Source organism: Rattus rattus, chromosome 6 (assembly GCF_011064425.1).
Source record: "Rattus rattus isolate New Zealand chromosome 6, Rrattus_CSIRO_v1, whole genome shotgun sequence".
NCBI lineage: Eukaryota > Metazoa > Chordata > Mammalia > Rodentia > Muridae > Rattus > Rattus rattus.
In genome coordinates, this window is record NC_046159.1 from 105,031,966 (window position 1) to 105,058,213 (window position 26,248).

Below are 26,248 nucleotides of genomic sequence, written 5' to 3' on the forward strand. Positions count from 1 at the left end.
ATAATCCGAAGATATACTAATTTGACACTCTCGTGCTGAGGTATGGTGGTGGGGAAACATTGAGAAACTTTGTTTCCTGTAACTGAACTGTCATGCTTCACTGTACAAAGGTCACCATCCACTACATGCAATCGTCTGGAATCTGAGGGGTTTCAGGCTGCACTCACTATTCTGGCATGACGTGACGGCATGCTCAGTATATTTAGAGGAGAGGCTGCAGTGAAGGTGTGAGATGCTACCCTGCCTAGTGTTGCCAGAAAGACTTGGATTCTTTGCGTGTTTGATTTTGAAATAATTTTTATTATTGTACATTCAGAGACCATTTTATAATTGCCAATGTGGGTGACCTCTACATTGGAAATGTAGAGCTATATGGAATTGAAACCACAGTTTAAGAAGCTATGTGCAGAGAATCCCGAATACCCGTCTTAACTAACCTGAGTTATCCGTCTTTGTAGTTTGGAAAAACCCAACTGATTCTGATTGCTCTCCTGGCCTTTCTCCTCAGTTCATGTCCTCCAGTGAGGCTGCGTATCACACAAGGGTTACTCTCATGTCAGTAAACATTTTTGGACTTCAGCCTATTAGACTGACTTGCATTAGGCACGGTTGAGCATTTCGGGTTTCATGTTGTACTTGACACAGGAATTGAAAGTGGGTTATACACAGATAGCAGTTTTAAAAAGTTTCTGCTTTCTGGTAAGGTAGAGAGAAGAGAATAGTAAATCTCAGTAGGAAAGGCAGTAACAAGGTGTAGTAGCCTACGAATTAAATTATAAATAGATTTTTTTTCCAATCAGTAGAGGGTGACTAAAAAGGATCCAGGACCAAGAAAACCTTAGTTGACAGCATTTGTTGATTGATGGGTGCGTGGGAAAACCTGTGGGCAACCTAGGTGATTAGTCATTCCTCCATGGCCCAGGAGTTGCCAAGAGACTTGCCCACACACAACTCCCTCTTGTGCTGTCAGCTAAGAGGCAGCAGGGAGGCATTCTTAGACTGAAAAGAAAGGAGAATGAAGGCCCAAGCAGAGCTCATCTGGAAGCTTCTGGCTTCGTGGAACCCTCAACGTTTCAAAAACTGCCCTATCATCCCATGACTGTAACAAACTCCCCCCAGACAATCAAGTTATAAAGAGTAAAAGTTCATTTGGGCTCACAGTTCTAGAAATTTCTTTCCCCAATCCGTTGAGCCCACTGTTTGGGTCTGCAGTGGTGTTATGGGGCCAGAGTGGGACAAAACAACTCATTGCCTGGCCAGGAAGTGAAAGACAGCTGAGGAAGTCTTTGCTTTCCAGCAGCTCCTTCGAGGACATACCACCCATGACCTGAAGGCTTCTTTCTAGGCTCTACCTTTTAAAGAAGCTCAACACCCCAAGCAGCACACAAGACTATGGGCTTTGGGGAACCCTTAATAACACTGGTGTGCCCTTTGTGGATATAAGAAGAGACACCATCAGCCACGATGGGGGTGCTACTCAGGAAGGTAATGGTGAGGAGCTGTCTCAGACAACAGCTGTTATCCTGGGATAATGGAAACATAGACTGTCAAGGCAAATATTCTTGTAAATAGGTCATGGAATAATTATAATCAAGGGAAAGGCAGGAACTAGATGCGCTGTCAGGCCTAATGTGGCAGTTCAAAGGTGTGTCAGAAACCAGGAGAATTTAGGAAATGCTGATTAAGACAGCGTGGACGATTTGCCTTCTGCAACCATCTGTCTTACCTCAGACGGATACGATTTAGGTCCAGTCCATGGAACTACAAGACTAGACCAATTGAGTTGATTGGATGGTCACCAGCTGCTAGTCATAACACGTGTGCTCACCTCTAGCAAGCATTTATGATGCTAAAGTTTACTCCACCTTAGAGAATAATGGTAATCAGTTTAAATGCCTTTCTAAAATTCAATATCTACTAAGTGTTTTGCTGACCTTCCTATTTCTGTAAGCCATCCAAGATTCCTTTTACACGTTTATAGACTCTGGTTTTCTAAACATTGTCAAAAAGAGGAGGGGGAAAAAATAACAACTTAAAACTCAAGGGTGTTCTTGTGGAATTTGGCTCCCATGTCCCATGTCTGTCTGTAGAGTTTAATTTTTTTCCTAGCAATGAGAATGAGTTCTCATCACCTCTGCAACACAAAGCTGGGAGTTGGCGCGGAGCCTCTAGTGCTTGGGAGTCAGAGGCTCAGCCTTGCTGTCTGAGTGGCTCCGAGGTTGATCTGAGGGAACCGTAATCTTGTTTTCTTTGTTTTCCGATGAGACTGCCCTAAAGTTCTCTTTGCATGCTAGAAAATAAAATGTGACAGACATGACCCACACCAACATGTCAAAATAGAGACAATGGTGAACACACATTTTGTTCTAGACGGAATTCTCCTAGGAAGGCCATGAGTGGAAGGCGACCCAGCTTAAAATGGAAAAAAAAAAAAAAAAAAAAAGAAGAAGAAGAATGAGAAAGGAACTAATGCTTATTGAGCCTTGATGGGCACGGGGTTAAGTTTTTTACATCAGTTCATTTAGTGTCGTTCTCCTGCCATGTTCCTAGGAGGGAAAGGAAGAAGGAAGACGGCACTATATGCCTGGGCTCGCCCGGGCCTTCCACACAGCATAAATATTCTCACTTGGGTTCTCCCCTTTGGCTGCAGATGTTTGGCTGTAGAGGCTTTATTGAGGAATTTTGAAGGCACAAGAAGACTGCTGCCATTCAAGAGCCCATGAGCAGTACTACTGTGTGGGTAGGCTATTCAGAGGTCTGGTAGGATATTGAGTGCCTCCCAGGAAATAGATTTGTAACTTTAGCTTGGATTTTGGGGGTAGGAAAGAACCCAAAATCTTCATACGTTTTAATTTGAATTTTCTATCCTCAGTAAATGTAATTTTCCTCTTTAAGTCATAGTGTTCCTACTCCTAAAATTATTCAATTCACATTATAACATCTCAAGTTGTATTTTACCTTTAAGATAGGGATTCCTTTCTACAGCGTAGGCTTGTCACAGATTCCTAATCCACCTCTCAGCTTCCCAGTGATAGGATTATAGGGGTGTGTCTGCAGGCTCTAAAGCCCCCCCCTTTTGTTTCTATTTTGTTTTTTAATCACCCATCGTTAGAGTTAGGCTTCATATTATAACCAAGGTAGGTTGACGTCAGTGTAGACAGCATAATCTATGCATGAATTATAGGAAATGTTGTAAGTGCGTGAACAACACCAATCAGGAGCACACGCTCTAGAAAACTACAGACTGGTCCATACCCAAAGGTCTACAATTGACTCTAAGACTGCAGAAACTTCTCTCTAGGTAAATGAATGAGTAGTGAACTTACATGATTGGTTTGGCTAGAAGATTTGGTTCAGATCTTTTCATCCTGGTGTTTATGGGGTCTGAGAATCTGACAAACTCATCATGGTGATATGTTATAGATCTGAGATTTGGATTCAGGCCTCTGTCTACTTAATAAAAGACTGAGGCCTGGCTAGAACAGTGGGTTGTGAGCACCATCAGAATATGGTAATGGGCAACAGTATGGCGATCCGTTTGCATGAAGTACCTACCAGATCACTTACAAGGACAGAGTAGAGACTGTACCACACAGGTCACAGAACAGGCCTTATGGCTGCTTTTGTGCCTCCTTGCTAATAAATATTTGTGCATGTGGCACAACTTAAAGTCTGAGACTTGCTTGAATTTTAACTTATCAACTGGTATTGAGGCGAAGTGTAGGGCCTACATTTAAAAAATTGGAGATTATTGGCATCTACCTTAAGGAACTTAAGAACTGTATTCAGGAAAGTTAGTTTGGGTCATCCTATAACAGGCAATTGTTTTAAGTCTGAACAGGTCTCTTCCTCCTCCTCCTCCTCTTCCTTCTCCTCTTCCTCCTCCTTCCCCTATCCTTCTATCACCCGCTCCTACCAACCAACAACTTCTCAATAATTCCAGAGAAAGAGAAGCAGAACATGGAAAACGAGATTGGTAAATAAAACAAATATCAAAATGAGACTTGAAAACAAACAAAATGGAGTGAAATCATCACCAGAATAACAGGAAAAAATTTTTCCTAAAGCTAAAAGTTAGATTTTTGTAGAATGGATAATCCCAGGAAGAGTTCAGCAGAATGATTATAGGTTTCTATGATACTAGTGAATGTAAAACTGAAATAAAAGGAGGAAGACATGTCTACTCCTTAAGTATGGAGAACATTTTAATTGTAGATATAAGGGAGAAAGCAGGCAGAGGGAAGAGTATGGGATAAACATGGCGGGCAGACTAAACTGGACCATGAGATGAGAGGGGAAGGAGCGCAAGAGAGGAGCCATGGACCAAGGAGGCCCAGGTCAAGAGGTCGAGAGATCAGCATAACCAAAATGGCTGAGTTCTGTAGGGATCATGACTGGGGAAGGAAAGCTGAAGGCCCAGCCCTGGGAGGGAGCGATGTGGAAGTGGGTGGGCTGAGGAGTGCTGGGAGGAGCCACAGGTATTCAGTAAGACTTTGCCCAGGTTTGCAAGCTAACAACTAGATCATATTCTTATACGGTTTTGAAATACTGACGTTAAAAGGAAGGGAAGGAAAGGGGGAAAAAAATTAAGGCACCATACAAATACTCAGTAATCAAGATGACGTCAGACTTTCTAAGATCAACACTGGAACTGGGAGGTAATGAAAAAATACAAGTAATGTCTGGGGAATGTGTAGAGTTGTCTTTACGGTCTAGAACTCTACACCCAGCCAAATAATTATTCAAGCGCGTGGTATAAATAGACATAGATATACAGAGACAGACATACAGATACACCCAATGCACAGCAAGTACATTGCTAGCAGGCACAGAGTCCTCGTTTAGACCCACAAGGAAACTAAATGCAGAATAAAACCCTGGCAACCATGTCTCCATGCTGCATCTGTCTCCTCTACTTTGGGTTCAGTTCCTACAGTGTGTAGCCATGTTGATCACTACAAACTGTCCGTCTACAAACTGTTGAGACCCCACTCATTTTATTTCCCTTCAAAGCTGTAGGCACAAAGGTCAGAGTAACTGAAGAATCTAATAGCTTTTATAGCTTCTGTTCCAAACCCCCCACAAAATGTCTCTATTCACTGTCCTAAGCCTGCAGTCACCTTAGAATCTAAGACACAACAGGCCACCCAGGATGAGGTCACTCCCAAGCAGAAGCAATCATCTCACCGTAACTGGATTGTCCCCTCGAGCAATAAGGACTTCTTCCAGCCATCTTGCAGAACCAGAACTGAGATAATGATCAGCCAGACCACACCCTGACCAAGACTACTTAATAAGGTTTATATCTTGCCCCTTGCCCCAGTTTCTTCTAAAGCTCAAGTCACTACTCTGAGGATGTGCTGAGATGCTTAATCTTGTCTCTACTGTGTAGAATAAAACCCTTTCCTGTCTTTTAACCATTCCTTCCACATGCTTTCTTTAGGATTCAGTAGTCACCCTTGCCGTATATGGACCCCACCACCGGCCTAGAATTCCATTACATTAGGACAATTAAGTTCTTAAAACTTAAATTAATTAAATTAAGTTCTTAAAAATCTTCTCTTCACTGAACACTTATCTGGGAATTTCTGGGTGATCTTCTCCGTCAAATCGGTGTATAAAGAAAGAGGGAGAGTGGGAACCAGGAAATAGAGGGTTCAAATTTCCACCCACATACGAAGGAAATTCCTTTCCTTCTTAGAAAGGAAATTCCTAAGATGACTGAGAAGTGAAGACTTAGAGTGGCAAGCTGTGCAACAAACCTAGAAAATTTTAAGAAGTTTTCAGAAAAGATTCCTTTGGAAAGATAATTACTGACAAATTTCTCTATGTGTTTATCTATAATAATAATAATAATAATAATAATAACAACAACCATCATCATCTCCAACAGGTACTCTTGGTGAATTATTAATAACAAAAACTAATCTGCTAAGAGAAATAGAGTGATTATGAAATTGTAGGGGAAGTAAGAGGGAAGTAAGTAGTCATAAAAATAACTGAAAGTAATCAGATGCGGCCATCTAGGAGCAACCTGAACAGTGATATAGAAAGAAATAGGGTAAATAGTAAGAGTATTCTAATAACCGTAATTGTGTGTGTGTGTGTGTGTGTGTGTGTGTGTGTGTGTGTGAGAGAGAGAGAGAGAGAGTTTCCATTTATCTCAAATAAGACCCCAAAAGTGGAATTTCTGGGCCTAAGGTTAGGTATAAGGCTGCCTTTGTGAAACATTGTCAAATTGTTCTCCAAAGTGAGTGTGCCACCTTTAACTTTTTCAAGGAAGGCAATTGGGATTTTTCTAATACAACATAAATATACTTTTTATGAACACTTTTTCTTATAAAAATTTTACTTTTTATATTATACCATTTAATCAATATGTGTACAGTGGTTCTACTCAAGATTATATTATTCAGTGACATCATGAACATATTAGTTAAATTATATCCTTAGATATCCACATAATGAAAAAATTAGCCAATAACACGTTTCTTAGAACACACTTCTCAATGGGGACCTCCCCCAAGTAGTACTGGATAGCTTTCAAGGGAAACAACAACAAAATCCCACGAAACACTACAAAAGAGAAAACAAAAATTTTACTGGTAGAAAAGAGAGTAACTACCATGGCAGGCAACTTCCTTTAAATAATAATACCTGTTAAAAGAAAATGAAACGTCTTCAGTTCCAAGAAAAATATTTTATATCCAGATAAACTAATATTAAAGTATATACAGTAAATAAAAAACAAAAGTATCCATTTTGCTGAAGCTCAAATAATTTCCTGCTGCGGATTGTGTTTTATGGAATTTCTAAAGAATAAATAAGAATATGTATGCAGGGGTTGGGGATTTAGCTCAGCAGAAGAGCATTTGCTCAACAAGAGAAAAGCCCTGGGTTTGGTACCCAGCTCGGTGTTGGGGTGGAGCCTATGCCCAGAAATGATGAATGATATTCTAGAAGGGGCATTGGTGGCTCATTGTAAGTATTGGCTATTTTAGTAGGTAGGTAGGTAGGTAGGTAAATACGCAGGCTGGCGGATAATAGATAGATGGTGGATGATGCATGGATGGGTAGATGAATGGGTGGATGGATGGATGGATGGATGGATGGATGGATGGATGAAGCCACAACTATCCTCTTGGATTTAAAACCACAGAGCATAGAGATTATTAAACAATGATAGCTCACAGATGAATAGAACAGATTTAAAAGTTAAATCTCTGCTTTGTCCTACTTTCTTGTTAAATTTTAAAACAGAAACAAAGCCAGATATGGCGATACATACCTGTCATTCTAACACTTAGGAGTATGAGGTAGGAGAAGCTCACTTTTGAGGCTGGGCTGGAACTTGCTGTACATCCCAATCCAGCTCAGCCTAGCCAGGAACTATTTAGTAAGAATATTTCTCTAAATAAATGGGCATTTAAAGAAAACTAGGGATGGATTGTTCACATCTCAAATAATTAAAGGAAGTAAATAAAAATAAAGAAAGGAGAACAAGGAATCAAAGAATATCCATGGAAAAGAAAAACTAAAATATTAGAATTAAGACTAAATTACTTTGTATCTAAATTGTTTGAAAGCCTGCCTCTGTGGTGGCCCACACTTACACGGAGGCAAATGGATCTCTGAGTTTGGGGCTAGCCTGGCCTACAGAGTGAGTTCCAGGACAGCCAGGGCTACACAGAGAAACCTTGACCTTGACTTGGAAAACAAAAAGCAAAACAAACAATTTGAAGTATTAGAAAAATACCTTGATACCATTTAATGAAGAAAAATTAAAGTTAACAGGAATAGATTTGAATACTCATTAAATGAGAGTTGAAAGGGTTTAAGCAAATTAAAAACCATCAAGTAAAATCGTTCTTTTTTTGTTTATTGTTAAATCTAGTTTTAAAAACAGCAAGCTTGGGGTTGGGGATTTAGCTCAGTGGTAGAGCACTTGCCTAGCAAGCTGGGTTCGGTCCTCAGCTCCAAAAAAAAACAAAACAAAACAAAAAAAAAAACAAAAAAAACCCAGCAAGTTAAAAAAAAATCCCACCCCAATTTGTGTCAACTCATTTACTGATATGATATTCATTAACCAGCAACACTTTTCCTTTGTCCAGATTTAAAATTCTCTTTTTGTGTGTAATTGTAGAAAGGCTTTGCCATTTACCAAAGGACCCTCCTCCTCTAACTCCTCCTCTTCCTCCTCCTCCTCAGCCCAATTCTGTCCATCTAAAGAACTTTTCTCATCGTTACTGTGCCTCTGTTCTTACGTTCTGGTTTTGGTTGTTGTTGGGGTTTGATGTTATTATTATTATTATTATTATTATTATTATTATTATTATTAATTATTGCCCTCAGTCCTTTCTTGTCAAATATCAAGAGTTTTCAAAAATATTTACAAAGTATCTCTTGTTTTTCTTAATAAAGTTATACATAGATACAATATCTATCTAATCCCCAGCTTGTCCCCTCTGTACACAAGCCGGAAGAGCCCTGCTTGATCATGGCTGTGATATTCTTTACTAAGTTTCTTTCATACATGTTGAATGGTACCCTTTTCCACATTAGACTCCGGGTGAATCAAGGTCTCTTTATATAGCAGAAGGCCAGCCCGAATGGCACATGTTTGCTTTATCAACCTCTGTAAAGTCCGGTGGTAATTTATATTGATTACATAAGAAGAAACTCCATCCCCGGGACAACATGTTCTTTCAGCTGCTGAACCACACCTGTAGAAATGCTAACTCACATCTGGTTCCATAAATCTGTTCTTTCTGATTCTCCGGGGAGATATTTTTATGTAAACTATATAGCTACATGTGGAACAGAAAAGACCAAAACAGATGTGCCAAACCGAGTAACCATTCCCAACCCGCCTGAGCTCTTATTTTCCTCCCCTGACTCTGATGGCCTCCTGTTTAAAAGTAGACTCAATCCTTGTCTTAGGAAAGGTTTACTAAGGCTGAACTCGTCATTTCAGTATATTGTTACTATCAGATTTAAGAAAGGCTTCGTAGTTAAGATATTCTTTGACTTAATGATGTGTACGTTTTTGCTCCCTTCATCCCTGCCCCCCAACAGTTAAGGTATCGATACAAAGACACGTTTCCTTATCTTAGTATAGGTTCATCTTTATTCAGGCACCTACACATATTAGGTTCCATCCCTACACAGTATCTATTCAAGTGTTGCAAATGAAGTAACAGAACCCTTGAAGGTAGCTCATTTGTATCCAACATCTGAACTACCCTTAGCTTTTTCTTCTCCTTCCGCAAGGAATCTGTCAGTGGAAGTGAAGATTAAAGAAGCAACCTTGAAGGAAAGTACAGCAACGAGATTGTGCTGGAGGCTAGAAACCTCGGAAGTTGGTTTAAACAACTGCAGAGTTAAGAGAGACCACAGCTAGTTTAAGCCCTCCACTAGAAGGGCCAACATCACAGGAAGGCTCGCCACTCACCGTTGCCACCAACTCCTTCAAAGGTATGAACAGGATTCAACTGTTGTTAATTCACAGTCCAAAAGTAATTGGAAAGATCAACATATGGATGGCTAACCTTGAAATAATTTCTAGAAAACAAGCACTTCTCTGGCTTATTTGTTAACAGTAGGTACTTTTTTTTTGAATGAAGCCTTGATTTCAAGATGTGAGGGAAACATTGATGCCCCACCCCCACCTCACCCCACTCCCTCCTCCTTCTTCACCACCACCTCCTCTTTCTCATTTCTTCTGTTAGTGTCCAACCTTTCACAAGTAACCTTAAGATGCTGTACAAGCGTGAAAAGTGAAACTTAAAACAGCGCATCCATGTACACCTCTTCATGTTTCAGTCTCCGTCTGTGAGGGGACGAGGGTGATGTGGGGGTGTGCATGTGGTCCTGGGATGGCTAGCCTCAGTTATGGAAAGAGTACTAGTACCTCCCATCAGGATGGAGCAGGCAGTGGACTCAACTGGTGGTCTCAAGGGAACCAAAGACCAGAGGAGACCTAGGGCACTTCAGGTGGAAACTCCTCAAGAAAATGGCTTGTGCAGTAAAACATCTGTTCAAGAAAGGGGTTGCGTTGTGTGATTTTCCTTTGTGTGTCAGAGTCCCAGCAATAGCTCCCCAATGTAAATGTTTAAAATTTCCCATAAAAAATAAAAATCATTGATCCAAGAGCCTTGGAAAACAAAGGACACTGAATAAAAACTAAGATCCATATAAAGCATGGTGTTTCATTAATAATACCGTAATAATATAATTTCATGATTTGTTATAAATAGAGCATAGCTAAAGTTAACAGTGAGTGGAATTTGGTGCAAGGTAGGAGCATTCTGTAGTATTCTTGCAATTGTACACCTAAACGTATTTCAAAATAAAATTTTATTTAAATAATAAAAAGACCCACCCATATGATTGCTTATGCAAGCTTAGCACACTGTTTTCCAACATGTTTATATTCTATACTTTTAGAGTATTTTAAAACCTGAATGTATTCAGCTATAAGATATTAAAATCACAGCGATTGCAAAGCATGAGAATAACTCACATTTGTGATCTCATGTGTCAGGACTTCAAATGCAGATGAAAGACATATTAACAAAATCGAGTGCGACAAGACTGAAGATTTTAGAGTTGCCCGGCTGTGTGCGCTGGACACATATGAAGCTTTAAAAGGAAGATGCACACTGATGTTTGTGTTGGGGAAAAAAATCATGGATCAGATGCTAACCTGTCTTAACCATCCCTTTGCAGCAGAGTTTCTACAAAGATGATTGCTAATATTGTTTTTAGTTCTTACACATGTAGGTGATGTCCGTGTGCTCTTATCCCTTGTGTGTAAGCAAGCACACAGTAGTTCTGCTGCCCGTGCACATAGATACAACTGCACATGGAAGCCTGGAGTTGACATTCAATGTCTTCCCTGATCGCCCTTCACTGAGCCTAAAGCTTGTTGATTCCTGCCAGTCTGGCTTGCCAGTTTGCCCTGGGAGATCCCAGTCCCCCATCCTGAGCACTGGACTTCCTGGCAGAAGGCACGCGGCACAGCTGCCTTGCATTCATGTGGGTACTGGGGATGCAAACTCTGATCTTCGCCCTCACAAGGCAAGTGCCTTATCCACCGAGCCGCCTCTCTGGCCCGCACCTGTTACCACTGATTGTTAAAGACAAGAGTAAAACCAGAACCCTAATGTTGTGTGTGCATTGAATTATGTGCTTTGAATCAGCATATGGTAGGCTGTAAACACATGCAAGTCACGTGCCAACTAAAACGAATGTAGGTATGTAGAGGAAATGATCTAAGACAGCATCAGCAGTGACTGTGTAGCCTTCTGTGTTTTCTAGATCTCTGTACTAAACATGCACAGCACCCTTTACACACTTTTCAACAGGGAGAAGAGAAGTCTGATCCTGGGCTAAGAGTTCCTGCCTCTCCCACAACCAAGAAGTCTGTTGAAGCTGTCACAGGAGGAATGGCTGCTGGAAACCTCAAATGTGTCATTTCAGTCTAAACCGAATATTATTTGACTAACTCCCATTGCCTAAGCCAACCGGAGTCTTCAGATTACCAAGGGAGAAGGAAAGAAAGCATGTCTGGGCTTGAAGACACCCTACTGAATGGAGTCCTTCTCTGTGAAAGCTCGGTGCTCCCTACGTGGGCGTTACAGAGAAGAGTTAGGCTAAAGGAAGCTCATAGTCGGGCACTAAGAGGCCATCAGAGTCCCACAGCTGTGGTGAGAAGGAAGGTCCTTACCCAATAGGCTACTACCTGGAACCTGAACCCACCACAGTATGTGAGCCCAGGCATCAAAAGCTTGACCTTGGCCCAGAGATTGCCTGAAGAAGGAATTATCAGGGTGCACCCACTCCCATGGAAAGAATACCTGCTGTATGTTCAACAGCACACGCAAACGCCAAAATACGGGGAGACACAGAAGTTTAATGAAATGGAAAAAATATAATAAAACAACCACCAAAGCCCTACACTCCTCACTTCCTATTTATACAAACACAGATGGGCAAGCAGCTGCAGGCCAGCAGATCCAAGTGACATCAGATCTCAGGCCGACAGATAGACATTGCCATCCCACCGTCTCCATGGCGGCATACCGTCATGGAGGGTATGGGGAAGAGCTTTGGATCATCGCTCTCTATAAGAGGATATTTGTAAACAATGTGACTAAAGCAGAGGGTGGCCCAGTGGCCACAGGACATTTGTCACCATAACCTCAATGGGAGAAGAAATAGAAACCAAGAGGAGAAGACACTAAGGAGGAGCAGGAAGGAGTCGGGGAGGAAAGGGACAACTGCAGCAGGACCTATTTCCTTCCTAAATTACCTTATTTTATTCTCCTTCATTCATTAATTTTAAGGGTGCTTGGTAAAAGAAGAGGAGGAAGACAGTTTTTGGTTGAAATCTCCAAGTATATACATACATAACGGATGAGAATGGCCCCTTGCAGCCGACATGGCTCTGGACCACTGAGTACTTCAGACAGCTACCGACTGACTTTCTGTAATTTTCAAAGGGATCATGTTCTTGTTTCTCCCCTTCTAGCTACAGGGGAGCTTAGAATGTCCTTGGGCAACCCAAAGACCAACATCTATCCTGACAACTGGAGTGATTTTTCAGAACAACCCAGAACTTGCACAGGCCTGGTCACAAGTGGAATCAGGTTTGAAGAGCTGGCAGGTGGTCTACTTAGTAACTGCTTTCTGCGAGTTACAAATGAGAAACCGCATTTGGACTCCTGGTACCCCTGTAAAGAGTCAAGCAAGCACCCCACACCTGTAAGATCAGCACTGGGTGGGCAGAGACAGGCAGATCACTAGAACCCCTGGTGAGCCAACAGTGTTGAATCAGGACACTCCAGGTTCAGTGAGAGACCCTGTCTTAAAAAAAAAAAATTGTGGAGAGCAACTGAGGAGATAGCAGCTGTTTACCTCTGCCCCCCCCACAAACACACACACACACACACACACACACACACACACACACACACACTCACACACACACACACACACACACACACTCACACACACACACACACACACACACATACACATACACACATACACACACACTGACAGACACACACACACACACATCACACACATACATACACACACACACATCACACACACACACACACACACGTACATACACAACACACACACACACACACACACACACACACACACACACACACACACACACACACACACACACACACACATACACACACACAAACACACACACACATACACACACACACATATACACACACACATACACACATACACACACATACACATATACATACACACTCACACACATACACACACTCACACGCACACACTCAGAGACTTAAGTAAACGTTTATTCTATATTTTTGCCTCAAAGTTTATTTCTACCTATGTTAAACCTACAGCAGTCATTGCACACACAACTTTAAAAGCATAATCAATGCGAACCACTAAGCCGTAATGAAGATAGAGTTAGCCTTGAATATAATTTATTTTGAATATAATTTATAATATATTGTTATCATTTTCAACTCTGGTGTACACATATGTTCACATACAGAAAGTATGCCCTGTGAGAGCCAAGATACATATACATAATAACTGTATATAACAGCTATAGGCACTTTTGCGGTGCAGGGACTGCTCTAACCCCTGAGTAGAGAGAGGTGCAGAGATGGTGGACAGACCAGCCTCGGCTCACAGGAGACCCTAAGCAGCTTGTAGCATCGGCGCTCCACTCTGAGGTGGTATCTATAGCATGACTTTGACTCAAAAAAAAAAAAAGACAAAATTACATTAAACAAACAAAAACAAAAGGTTGTACCACAAAGTAGACTGTGGAGGGTGGGAAGAGGGAAGTCCGTGGGCAGGTTCTTAGAAAGGAAATGTAAACGAATCAGAATAGAAGTACTTTTAAAGAAAGACACTGAAACAGTGGGTCGCTGAAAGGGGTTTAGGGAAGAGAGAATCTAAACTGTAAAGGGGATGACCATCCCTCCCAGTGTGCCTGGGGCACGCCCAGCCTGGGACTGCTATTCTAGGGAAGCTATTAATAGCTCTTCCTGCCCCCCAGTTTGGAGGATAATTGGCGATAGCTCTGGTCTGAAGCAGAGGACTGACGGAAAGGATCGAAACTGGGACACACATGGAGAAGGAAGGGGAAGAGGGGCACGGTGCTGCAGGAAGTAAGCCGGAAAAGGAGACAGGACACAAGCCGCGAGCTGTGGCAGAGCAAACGCAGATAAAGCGAAGAGGGCACCGAAAGCATTTACCCTTTAAGCTTGAATAGAGAAGACACAGAAGAAACGAAGACTCAAAATGATTCATAGCACAAATATGTGTAGGCTCCTAATATTTTCCCCTGTATTGACACGGTTACTGGCCAAGATCAGCCTTTGTAAATTTGACTGAAAATGGCCATCGTCTGTCTCCTTCTAGCCCTTGCAGACGCCCACACAGCCCCTGCGGTGGCTGTCTCCCAGGCTGCTCCAGATAGCTCATCTCTCTCTCTCTCTCTCTCTCTCTCTCTCTCTCTCTCTCTCTCTCTCTCTCTCTCTCTCTCTCTCTCTCTCTCTCTCAGACGGGGCTTCAGTTCAGCCTTCCCACCAGCCCCTCCCCCACTCCTGATGGCCGCATACCAGACTGTCTGCACTGTGGTTTCTCAGCCTTCCACAGATAGGCCACAGCAAGCGATGTTGTGCCTCAGTGCGTCATTTCAGAGACCTCTTTTGACTTTTCACCAGATCAGAATTCCATATTGTGAAAGGCTGAAAGTAAATATCAAGGGCAAGTTCAAAAGGTCAAGCGACTTCTAGCAAAACTGTGTCCCAGACCTAGAGGGAAGGCAGAATCCAGTCAGCAGTTAGGGTCTTCTGCAACTGGACTTTCAGAATACTGCTGCATGGGTTTCTACCCCGATTTTAAATTGGGGCATATTCTGGGTTTAATTCATCAGTTGGGTTTCTAACCCCTTCACCCCAAACTTTTGGGTCTTTACAGAGACTATCAAGTTAAAGAGGGGTCATGAACGTGGGCTCCTATACTGTAAGTTTTCTAAGAAAGGGGATGGAGACACAGGCAAGGCGCATACAGAGAAAATGGCACAGGAACATGGACCAGACTAGTTGTGAGGGAACAGTTAGAGCATAGCCTTCCTCACAACCATAGAAGGAACCGAACCTGGGGATGGCTGGCCTTGGCCTTCTCATCTAGAACTATGACAAAACTGGCTTCTGTTTGTAGTGCTCTGTTAAGGTAGGTCTTGGAGATGAATATCCAGGTATAATCTGGCCAAAGCCAGAGTTAGGAGAAGTTGAAGGGACTGTTTAATCCATTCCCCAGCTTTCTCTGAGGAGACTATGTGTTATCTTAGAATTATCTGGAAGAGCGGCCGTTCTTTGCAGGAAGAGTAGACTTTTAATCATTTGTGCCTCAGTTTCTCCCATGAAATTAACTACTAGACTTGCATTCTTAAGTTCTGATTGTGATTGATTATAAAGTTAAAGAGCGATCGCACAAATGCGCTGAGGTGGGGGCAGAAGATCTAATTTAAGTGGAGTCTGACAGGTAGCCATGCTCTTGAGAGTGGCTAGCAAGGCAAGGGAACCCCAACTTCAGCCGGGCAGAGGTAGAGCCCTCAACAATGTAACCAGTCCTCACACAATCAGCTCTGTCTTTTAAATATCTAAATTTGACACGATGGAATGGAACGCCAAAACAGCTACAATGTTTGTCCAAGCCCTCCAATCCTTCAGTACCTAATTCTAAGATGTTTCTTTCCCTTTGGTCCGGCAGAGAACCCATTTGCTGACATCTTTGGGCTTCCAAGGAGAGAAGGCGCAAACTCATTCCTGCAGCCCGCTTTTTGCTTCCTCCTGGCTGCTACAGGCCAAAATTCTCATCCTGCCTGCCTCTAAGCAGAGCTTCTGACTTGAGTCAGTAGGGTAAGGAATGGCGTTTAGTTCTGCTTCCTTATATGGCAGGGAGTGACAGTGTGTTTGTCTGTCTAGCTGAACTGCAGCATGGCTCAATGACAAGTCCTAATGATTGGTTACGGAAACCTCGCGCTCTGCCTTCCATCCCTTTCCCAGGAAGACAGAACAGACAGCCGTGGGGTCGGAATCAGGGAGTGGCATTGATTCCTGCTCTGCCATTTGCCATGTTTGTCACTTGCGGCCAGCTATCTGATTTACTTTGCTGTTCTCCGATGGCCTCTGCTGAAAAGGCGATGACATACGGCGAGCCAGTAGGATAACAGATTGAAATCACTTATTTCTGTAACCATCCTGGACCTATAAGACCTCAAGTTAACCAGCAGCCCAGTGCTGGTACCCTCTGTGTGTGTGTGTCTGTCTGTGTGTCTGTCTGTCTCTGTTTTCTGTTTCTGTCTCTTTCTCTCCCTCTCTGTCTCTGTCTGCCTGTCTCTCTCCCCCTCCCCCATCCTAGCCCACTCATCTTCCTCCTCCCTCCCCTTCCTTCTTTTCTTTTCATATCCAATTCCAGGTCTAAAACATTGGAAAAAAAACCCTATCTATCTATAAACAATGTAGCCTTAGAAACAATAAAATCCTTTAACTGCATTACATAAAGAATTCTTAGCCTATAAAAGGCAGCAACTCCAAGCCCATTAAAGGTTGGGATGAAGAGGACAGTGGAAGCTGTCTTCTGCCCAGCAGGGAGAGCCATGCTTCCTAGACAGCCCCAGTTAGAATGTGCGCTCGCCAACCTGAATGGGGATGTTTGCTGATCTCTGCCTTCCTTCCTGGAAAGCCCAAAGCGGTACAGAAGTCAACCTCGTTTCTTCCATCTACATGAAGGTTAAGGAGAAGCAATATGGGGAAGTGTGTGGCAAAGGGTAGGGGTTGGAAAGGGACTCACAGGCTTGCAGAGAGCCTTCCTAGGCAATCACAGTAGAAAACCAGTAATGCGTAGTCCATAACTGGTACTAACCAATCCTGTTCAAAGCAGTTTGGAGTTCGTACTTCTAACATCACATGCATTTCCATTGTATAGACTCCATAGATATAACTGATCATCAGAGGTCAGATAATAGCAGGATATAGTGAGCTAATTAGGAAGGGGCGAATTTTTATATTTTTAATATAATATTTTGATATTATATACAAAATGAACTTATAAGGTCAACTTTAAAATACTGGTCATATTTTACAACTAGCTCTCAAAATTCTTGAAAGTTTAACTTTCCGATTTGGGGAGCTACACTGAACTTGGAAAGAGAGGACAGTGACAGAGAAAGGGGATGCGGGGAGGTGGGGGGAGACAACAAGGGGAGCTGGTCCTTTTTAGCTTCTCTTCTACAGGCTCCGCCCCCATGTGCACACCAGAAGCACCTGCTCTTGTAAAGCAAATATCCTTTGTGCAAAACCAGAAACCAATCCTGGCCATCTGTTTTGTTTTGTTTTGTTTTGTTTTCAGTTTTTTCCATTAACTTTTTTTTAATGTATTTGTGTGGGGAAAGGGGCATGCGCTGGCACATGAGTGGAGTTCGGAGGACAATTTGCTGAGGTGGTTTGATACACCATGTGGACACCGGGAACTGAACCCAGGCTTTCAGACTTGAAGGGAAGTGCCTTCACCCACAGTACCAATCCTGGCATTCTTATTGGACCAGGCCAATCACAGGATAAATTAAGCTGTAAAATCTTTAGTGAATGTCGTATGTGTATTGCATGCTCAGAATGCCAGAAGAGTCTTGAGGTGAACTCTTTGTCCTGCAACACCAAACTTGTCCCTTGTTGCCCAAATGCTCCTGAAGGGGCCTCCTAGGAGAGCATCTAAGCTAGGGACTATGCAGGTTCCAGCTTTGGGGAAATTGAAGGCATGGAGTACAGGTTGTATCTAGTCTGGGATTTCTTATCCTTACTACAAAAAGGAAAGGAAAAAAGACATGAGGACAGACAGACACACACACACAGAGAAAGAGACAGAGAGAGTCAGACAGACAGACACAGAGAGAGAGAGAGAGAGAGAGAGAGAGAGAGAGAGAGAGAGAGAGAGAGAGAGAGAATATACTTTGTTTTTCCTGCTAAGGGAACTAGCTGAAGTAACTGATCTTTAAAGTTGCTCAAAGACATAAATAAAAAGAAAAATTCTCAGAGTTGCTCCTCCCCCAAGGCCTAAATTCCACTTAGTAACAGTGGCTGGAACGAGACGTGGAAACACCATGAGAAATTTTATTCTTCCCACATTTCCAGTGCAAACCTTACAAAAGCAAACACTGAAATCTCATCAGCAAGCTTGACCTTATGGGAGTGATAGTTCTGTGCTTAGCCAAAAAAAAAAAAAAAAAAAAAAAAAGTAAAAGAAAAAGAAAAAAAAGGGATAGAGGAAGATGGAGGAGGTTCAGATAAATACTTCAGCACATTTCCAAAGAGGCTCGGCTAAATGGAGCATTTGGGATACACAGCTGTAAGTTTTAGGGGGGACATCAGCTAAACAAAAAATAGGTTTCTGAGGAATAATGAACTCCATCATGTGCCATGAATTGCTGTAAACACCAGTGACCAGAATTATTTCTGAGGCAGGATGTTTCATCAGAGCCTGGAAGGAGCTTTTACAAACTGCAGATGCCTGGACCCCACTCCAGCAGGACCTACTGAATTGGAACACCCAGGGCTGGGTCAAAAGGCTCTGCAGTTGATTCTGGTTGTGATGCTGCCTGAGAACCCCTGATGCAGGCAGACTGAACCCGTGAATCTCTGAAGAGAAGCATCTTCTCTTATTGGAAACTGCTTGGAACTTCAAAGCTGTGTGGTCCAGAGTCATCTCCGCCACTAACAAAGGACACGGCCTTGGTCAACTCATGAGCTGTTCTTCCATTCAACAAATATTTACTGGGATTCTGCTATATGTCAGGCCACTGAACATCTACTCACAGACTGTTGTGGCCTGCTTTCTGCATCTTGTGACTAACACAACAGGTAAATCTTACTCAAAAGCACCTCACAGTATTTATATAATTTTAGCTGCTGTGGATGCCTAGACTTTTGCCTCTTATCTAGAGAATGGAAAGTGGGTTATTAATATATATTTATCTTTCTGTGCTAGGGATCAAACTCAGGGTCTTATGCACTCCAGGCAAGTGACATACCTTTAAACTACATCCACAAGCCCAGTTTCTTAATGTGTTTTTCTTAAGATGCCCAAATTTCTTGATGATCTTTCTAGTGCACAATAGTAAATAGTACACGTCACAGATCTGGGGATTGGGAAAGTTAAATCAATCAATCAATCAATCAATCAATAATGAAGTGAGTATGAATTCAACTACTCTGTCATAATTTAGCTTCTCATCATCATAACGTAGCTGTACAATTAGAAAAATAGTAGCGCAAAACTGTTCTGGGGAGATATGCCTTACTTACTCAGTTTGCCATAATCACTGCCTGTGTACATAGATATGTTTATCTCTTTGCCTAGGGATCAGGTCTGGGAGTTGGGAACCTATAGATTGTATTGACAATGTGCCAACCAAGGCTCTTTCTGTGATCTTTATCAATTTTCTATCTACGTGGACTTGGCCACAGTGTAGGAGATCATCTTAACAATTGGGTAGACCAAGCATGCACTCCCTCAGCTAAATAATACCCCTAAGTACAGGCATCTTAAAAATTCCATGAACTTCTACTCTCTTTAGACAGGCGCTTCCTCCCATCCCTGCCTAAAGGCGCCCCAAACACTAGAATGCATACTTGTATGGGTCTCCATTCCCTTGCCCTTACCCACCTACAGATAGCCTATCTGGTCCTTGTTTGTTTGTCTCTGCTGACCTGGCCTTGGGTACTCATTCCTGAATGTATCTTTGTCATTGTCTAGTTGAAGAGGGTCCCAGAGTAGAGCAATGTGGTTGGTACCAAGAGAATGCGGTGCCTCTGTCCCCCTCCTTGATCATGAATATGTTCAGCAAACGAGAGGCTGAGACGTAAATATCACTTAGATCACAAATTCCACTGGCTATGAGCATATCGGCATAATGTGTTTGGTTCGCTAAAGAACTGTGATTTGCCCTGAGATAAATGAGGTTTCCTGTTGGATATGTGTGTGGTATATGTGCAGGTTGTGCGGTGGTGGCACACGCACACGCATGTCCCCGCAAAGAACAAAGGAGAATGTCGAGTGTTCTCTACCGTTGTCCGCTCTGTTTCTTGGAGGCAAGGCGTCTCACTGGATCTGTAGCTAGAACGGCAGTCAGCAAGCCCCAGAGATTCCCAGCCCCTACCTTCCACAGTGCTTGGATTGCAGGTACCTGGCCATGCTGGGATTTAAACTCAAGTCGCTTGTGCAACAAGCATCCCTATCAACGGAGGCATCCCCCCCCCCCAGACCCGTAATTTTTCTTTGTTAAAATTGTTCAGTTGTCACCTTACTGACTTGGAAAGATGGCCGCCAGTCAGGGGAGGAGCCACAGCAAAGCAGTGGTTTATACAAAGACGAGAGAGCTTAGCTTTTTGCCAACAGCGAAGCTCAGGATATTTTTCTCTAGAGTTTCTCTAAAAAGGATGATGTTTTGCTTTTGGGTTACTAGTGGTGTCAACTTCAAGTTGGCCTTTCTTGAGGTTGGCTTACTATGTCCTATGAAGATGGCCATTAAGAGTGATCGATATGAGACCCACGTTGGATGTTTGTTGCCTATCCATAGACTCGTTCATAAGAAAAATTCAAATGATAGCCATTAAGAGCTGTTGGTCACTCCAGCTATTCGCCTCCCCACCCAACTTTCTCTTCAGCTTCAGTTAGCCCTCCCTAGCTTTTCTTTACTCAGGGATGGTCCCCAGGTAAGGGGTCTGGCAGCTGCCAGACTCATAGAGTAATACACAGAGATACACCAAAGCCTTTGACCATCTGCTCTGCTGAGGGACCCGAGCCAATCAAATGTCTTTTCCCCTACTTTGACCTGGAGCACGCAAGGAATTTTCCAGGTGGTAGAGCAGCTGCCTAGAGTAGCTGAGTTTACGTGAATGGGAACACAGAGTTGAGAGCCACAGTTCCCTGCTGGCGTCCTTAAACCACCTGGATTTTTAACCCCATCCTCTGTGGAGCCGAGCCCTGGTCGGCTTCTGGATCTCAGACCCCTTTATTATTGAGCCTATATTGTATAGCCTCGCCCTTTCCCATGAACCACTGACTCTTAGTGACAGAAGGACCCACTGGTCCTGATTCTGAGTCAAGTCTTCTCCCGTTTCACACCGCTGCCTTGTTGAGGGAGATTCCAGTTTGGGAAAGTTTGCTTGCCTCTTTCTTTCACTATTTCTTTCTTCTTTCGCTTACACTCAGCTGGCTGGAAGTCCTGACATCGCTTCTTTTGAATTCTCTATCCTTTCTGACTGAGACTGGCCCTCCTGATTGCACCTTTGACAGCTGGCCCTTGTCCCTATTGTCCCTTCACCTTGGTCCTGCCCATAGACGCCCCATCATTGGCCCACTGGGGGAGTCTAACTGGTTCTCCCCAGCAAAATGTCCTGGGAGACAAGAGAGAGAATGTCCTATGTGGGCTGAAAAGGAACTAATTATGTGCTCTTGCCTAATGTGTTCCTCTCCAAGTAAAATGATTTCCTGGTGGTCAAGTGCTTTCATCCGCATACTCACAGAGCAGTGCCAGCAGCCTCAGGAGACAACATGTAAACAGTATCAAGCTACCATCACTGCTGCATATGTGTGTGGGGGGGAAAAACAGCAAAAATACACGTGAAGATGCGTACTTACAAAGAGCACTTGATTCACAAAAGTCCAGCCATTCCTCACTGCTGCTTAGCGACCCTTTTATTAATCCGATGGTGCTCTCTTGGAATCCACTCGCAAGCAGCCATTTCTGAATTTTTCTAACCCTGACAAACTTCCTATTGAAAACTACTTTTTCCCCTGGACGTGGGTTGCCTCTTCTTTGGAATGGAGGCCTACATATCTGTATGCTCACTCCCATTTTTCCCCCACCAGACACCCCTGAGCTGGCTACAGAGGCCCACATCTGTAACCCCAGCACCCATTTGGGAAGCTGAGGCAGGAGGCTTGTGAGTTTCTAAAGACTAGCTTAGCTAGCGTGAAATGCTATCTGAAGTGACCTAAAACTTGCCTCTGCTTGGAGACACCTGGCTATGCCCTAGCTGCTTCCCACTCGATGCCGTCTGGTTCTCATCCTGACAACTTCCAACTCTTGGAAACGTAGGTCAACTCCACGTCTGCTTAGGAGATGGGGGAGCCGAACATCTACGTTGAGCATCTAAGGCATAAGGGTGCCAGGGTGGCACCGGGCTTTAGTTAAAATTAGGAACACCAAACAATGAAGCCAGCATAGGTGAGAGGCGTAGCTCCTGGAGAAATCTGGTCTCAATAAGGACAGAAACCCTAGCCAGGTGCAGCCGGTTACCTCATCCTGCCTACAAGGCCCAGGCATGACAAGCTGGGATTAATTCCATCCTTTTGGCTGGAGGCAAAGAAGCCACCTCATTTACTGAGGCCTGTGTGTTGTCAGCACTTTGTCGCTGGCCTGTCCACCCGGCTCCTCACATCCCCTGGTTCCTGGAGACTGCTCTGGACAGCAGATAGCCTACCCTGTTCTGCCTTCTGTTGTCTGTCTGCTCCTGGCCTCTGATCTTCAAAGCCAATTTTCAGATAACCTTGGGATAGACCAGTTTCTTAAGGTTCTAGGATCAGTTTTCTAGAAAGTACTTGGTAAGATCTCTTAAATGGGAGGAAGGAGGAGAGATCTCCAGGGAAGATAAGAAATGCTGGTTACCACCCAGAGTTAGCGTAACAGCCGTAAGATTCAAAATGGAAGCACTGGGAGAGGAGACAAAACCTGTCATGTCCTTTGGACATCTTAACCCCCATGGGATGGAAGAGAGGCATCCTGATGGCCATGCCAGGGGAGGTCAAAGAGTTGATAGCATCCTTAAAGGTCAGGGTTATTTAAGCAAAGGAACCAAAACTAGAATCAAGCTCTCATCTTGGAGCTCGTGAGTTAAGCCTCAACTAAGAGTATGGCTTTAATGAGCAGCTCCCCAGCCTCTGAGTGTCTACATTGGCTTGGCAGATGAAGGGCTTTCTGTTAAGAAGCTGATGGTGCTATTTTAGGACTCTGAGAGATTTACCCAGAAAAAAATGCCTCCTTAGAGTTTGAAGATCCTTTTGGCAGCATCTCCCTAACCTCCTCCCCGGGGCCTACCAGGCCATTTACATTCCGCTGTGTCAGCATCTCCCCCCAACCCCCCCCCAACCATGGCCTCACCCCACCACATTTCCAAGCCACGTGACAGACACCAGGCAGATGGGGAGCCGGCAAAACCCTTCTCGTGTTCCTCTCTAAGTCTTGTCTCACTGAAGAATGACTAGCCAGTAATCATACTACCTTGAATGACAAACAGACAGGATGGTATGAGTTTCCAAGGAAGGGTTTATACCCAAGGTAGATTCTGGAACTTTCTATGGCACACTTCTAAACCAACCTATTCTACCTGCAGAGAACAGACAAGACTTGGGGCTAGAGGAACCAATGAGAATGGAGAATAGCTCGGATTGTCAGGAAATTCATTCAGGTGTCTCCTTTAAACCCTTGAATCTGAAGTCAGAACCTGGATATCTCTCTCTCTCTCTCTCTCTCTCTCTCTCTCTCTCTCTCTCTCTCTCTCTCTCTCTCGTAAAAAAAAAATCACATGCCTAATGCAATCTTTGATTTGCATGTTTTATGGTAACAACCCCAAACTTAACCTGTAAACTACTTAAGTACATGCACCCCCATCCCCCGGCCCTTGTGTTCTAAGTTCTACTCCTTTCTGCATTTTTTTCACCCAGAACTTTGCCTTTATGTTTCTGATTAAATGATTTTAATAGAATAAAAGTTTCCAGGCTGTGGCTTCATTGAGCTCTATTTACCTCCCTATTAGGGGAAACCTTTCCCAGATTGTTCTTCACCGGAAGGAAGTAGCATCGAGAACTGCCTGACGTTCACCATGAACTGAATGAAACCCCTCACTCTGCGTGTAGAGAACACATGCGGTGTTATTTCAGAAAAAGTGTTTTTGTAGTGATTGGGGGTGGGGAGCACGTGAGGGGGATGGGAGAAACTGGCCGTAGACAAAATGAACTTTCAGCGACTCCAGGATGTTGGTTTCAAAAAGGAATTTATCCTCAAATCCAAGATTATAGATTTTCCTCCAAACTGCATTCTCTACATGGTTTAGCGAACACTCGAAAAAGAAATTGCTCTCCATGTTTTTACTGACATTAAAAACCCTCCACAGAGTTTGGAACTTGATGTCTTCTGAGGAGGAAGAACAACAGTGGAGCAGAGTGAGCGCCTGCCTGCAGCTTCCTGCCTGCAGCTTCCTGCCTGCAGCTTTTCCCTCACGCTTACTCCAGGGAAAGGAACTCACAGGGCAGTCTGTTCTCCTGTGTCACTGCTCGAGAAATTATCCCCATACTTCTAAACGCAAGGCTTGCTTAGCAAGTTCCAAGGGCAAGGCATCATGGTCTGGGACCAACAGGAACGGGAGCAGCCCTCTGCAAACACTAGACCTTACTATGAGCTTTACTTTTGAAATGATCGGACTTCTGCAGGGCACCTTGTCTTCAGTAAGTTCTGGCCACACATGTCTGGTTTTTGCCTAACGCTAAGGGACTGTGCTGCTTCCGTTTACAGCTCCGTGGACAGAGCCTCGTTACCAGCAGGGATCCGGGAATACCAAACACTTTGTGTTCTACTTTTCTGACCATGTATTGCCACAGCACTGCAACTCCCCCGCCCTTTACAATCAGCTCTTTCTAAAAGGCATTACCGACTACTACCAACTTGCACTACTGTTTGAGATGCCCAAATAGGTCTGTCTGGAAAGAAAAGTTCCTTTCCTTCCTTTCCAGAACATTCCTTCGGCTCCTATCTCTTCAGACTCCCATGGGCATACTTTCCAAAAGAAATGAAGATTTCTCAAGAAACATTTTTGCTAGGCAGTTAACCACGATTTCTACATACACACCCACTCAGCTTTATAGAAAACAGACGCGGTAGGCACCTTCTGTCTCAGCAAATAGCAGATGACTGGCATTAGCTGAGTTGGTGCTGGTGTTAGAACTCTGACCTTATTTCTTTACATCTCTGAAAACCCACTTCTAAAATCCTGGTGGCAGAGTAAGAGGAACCCATTACTTAGGTTAAAATTAGCTTAAAGCAAAAAAAAAAAAAAAAAAAAAAACCAAAACATTCTTTGTCTTAACAACGTAAAAGCTATTGCTGTTGCTTTTTTTTTTTTTAATTAAAATCTGAATCCTATTTAACTGTCTGCTGACAGAAGATGGGAAAGAAACCGCTAAAGGAACAGACAAGCAAGAGCCCACGCACTGACGCTGGCCTCAGGATACCAGGTACAGTCCACATCCCCCCTTAGAAACAAAAGCGCATCCCAGGCAAAGGCGCCCGTGCTCCCTGACCCTGTCACTATGGGCTCCTTCCTTGTGCACCAACTCTAGAAACAAAGCTTGAAGTCTCATCACGTTGACCTTCTGGGAACAGGTCGGGAAGTCCAGGCTGGCTTTGGGAATTTACACGGTCCGTTGCCTGCCTCGAAAGATTTTTGCATATCCAGCAACCTTAGCCAGGAATGTTGCCTGAAACCTGTAGAGCAGCTCCAGCTTCCCTGAAGGCGGAGAAAGAAAGGTTGTGTCTTACCTCTGGGGCAGCAGCTTCTTCTCGAGGAGAAGGACGTCCCGCTGTTTGAAAGCAAGGATTCCTTTAAGCAACCCAGCAAGAGAGCAAGCAGGCAGGCAGGCAGGCAGCCTAACGCACACTGCTCTCTATTCAATAAAACTGCAGACCGCCCTTCCTTGGCCCCTCCCAGAAGTCCATGCTAAGTGAACACATACCCCCTATGTTTACAGTCAGCAGGCGGTGGTATGCATTGTCCTGTAGTTTTTCTAATAGGCAGCCAATGACGACACCCTCGCCAAGGTGATGCTGTCTGCCCGTGCAGATGCCTGTCATTCCCTAGGCATGCTCAGGATATCACTCATCAGAAAAACCAAGTCCTAAAAAGCTTGAAACTTCGAGCAGGCTGCCAAAACCAGCCGGCTCCATGCCCTTTTTTGGTTATCCTAAGCAGGGCCTCCTGGAAGCGGATCCATTGTCAGGAACAATCATAAGAAACGTTAATCTTGGAGAAAGAGGCTGTCTTGTAGAACACAAGCCTCTTTTAAATAGAGCTTTAAAAAGAAAGTACAGTCCACCACGAAACAGTAAGTG

General features: G+C 43.6%; 1 protein-coding gene across 1 annotated transcript in view; it reads right to left on the reverse strand.

Annotated features, from left to right (window-relative positions):
• Cald1 (caldesmon 1) overlaps positions 1–25,988 on the reverse strand; it is a 175,261-nt gene extending 149,273 nt beyond the window's left edge. The window contains exon 1 of the mRNA XM_032906782.1: positions 25,679–25,988. The gene's annotated coding sequence lies outside the window, so the exon portion shown is untranslated. The remainder of the gene's footprint in view (positions 1–25,678) is intronic.
• Between the last annotated feature and the right edge of the window lie 260 nt (positions 25,989–26,248).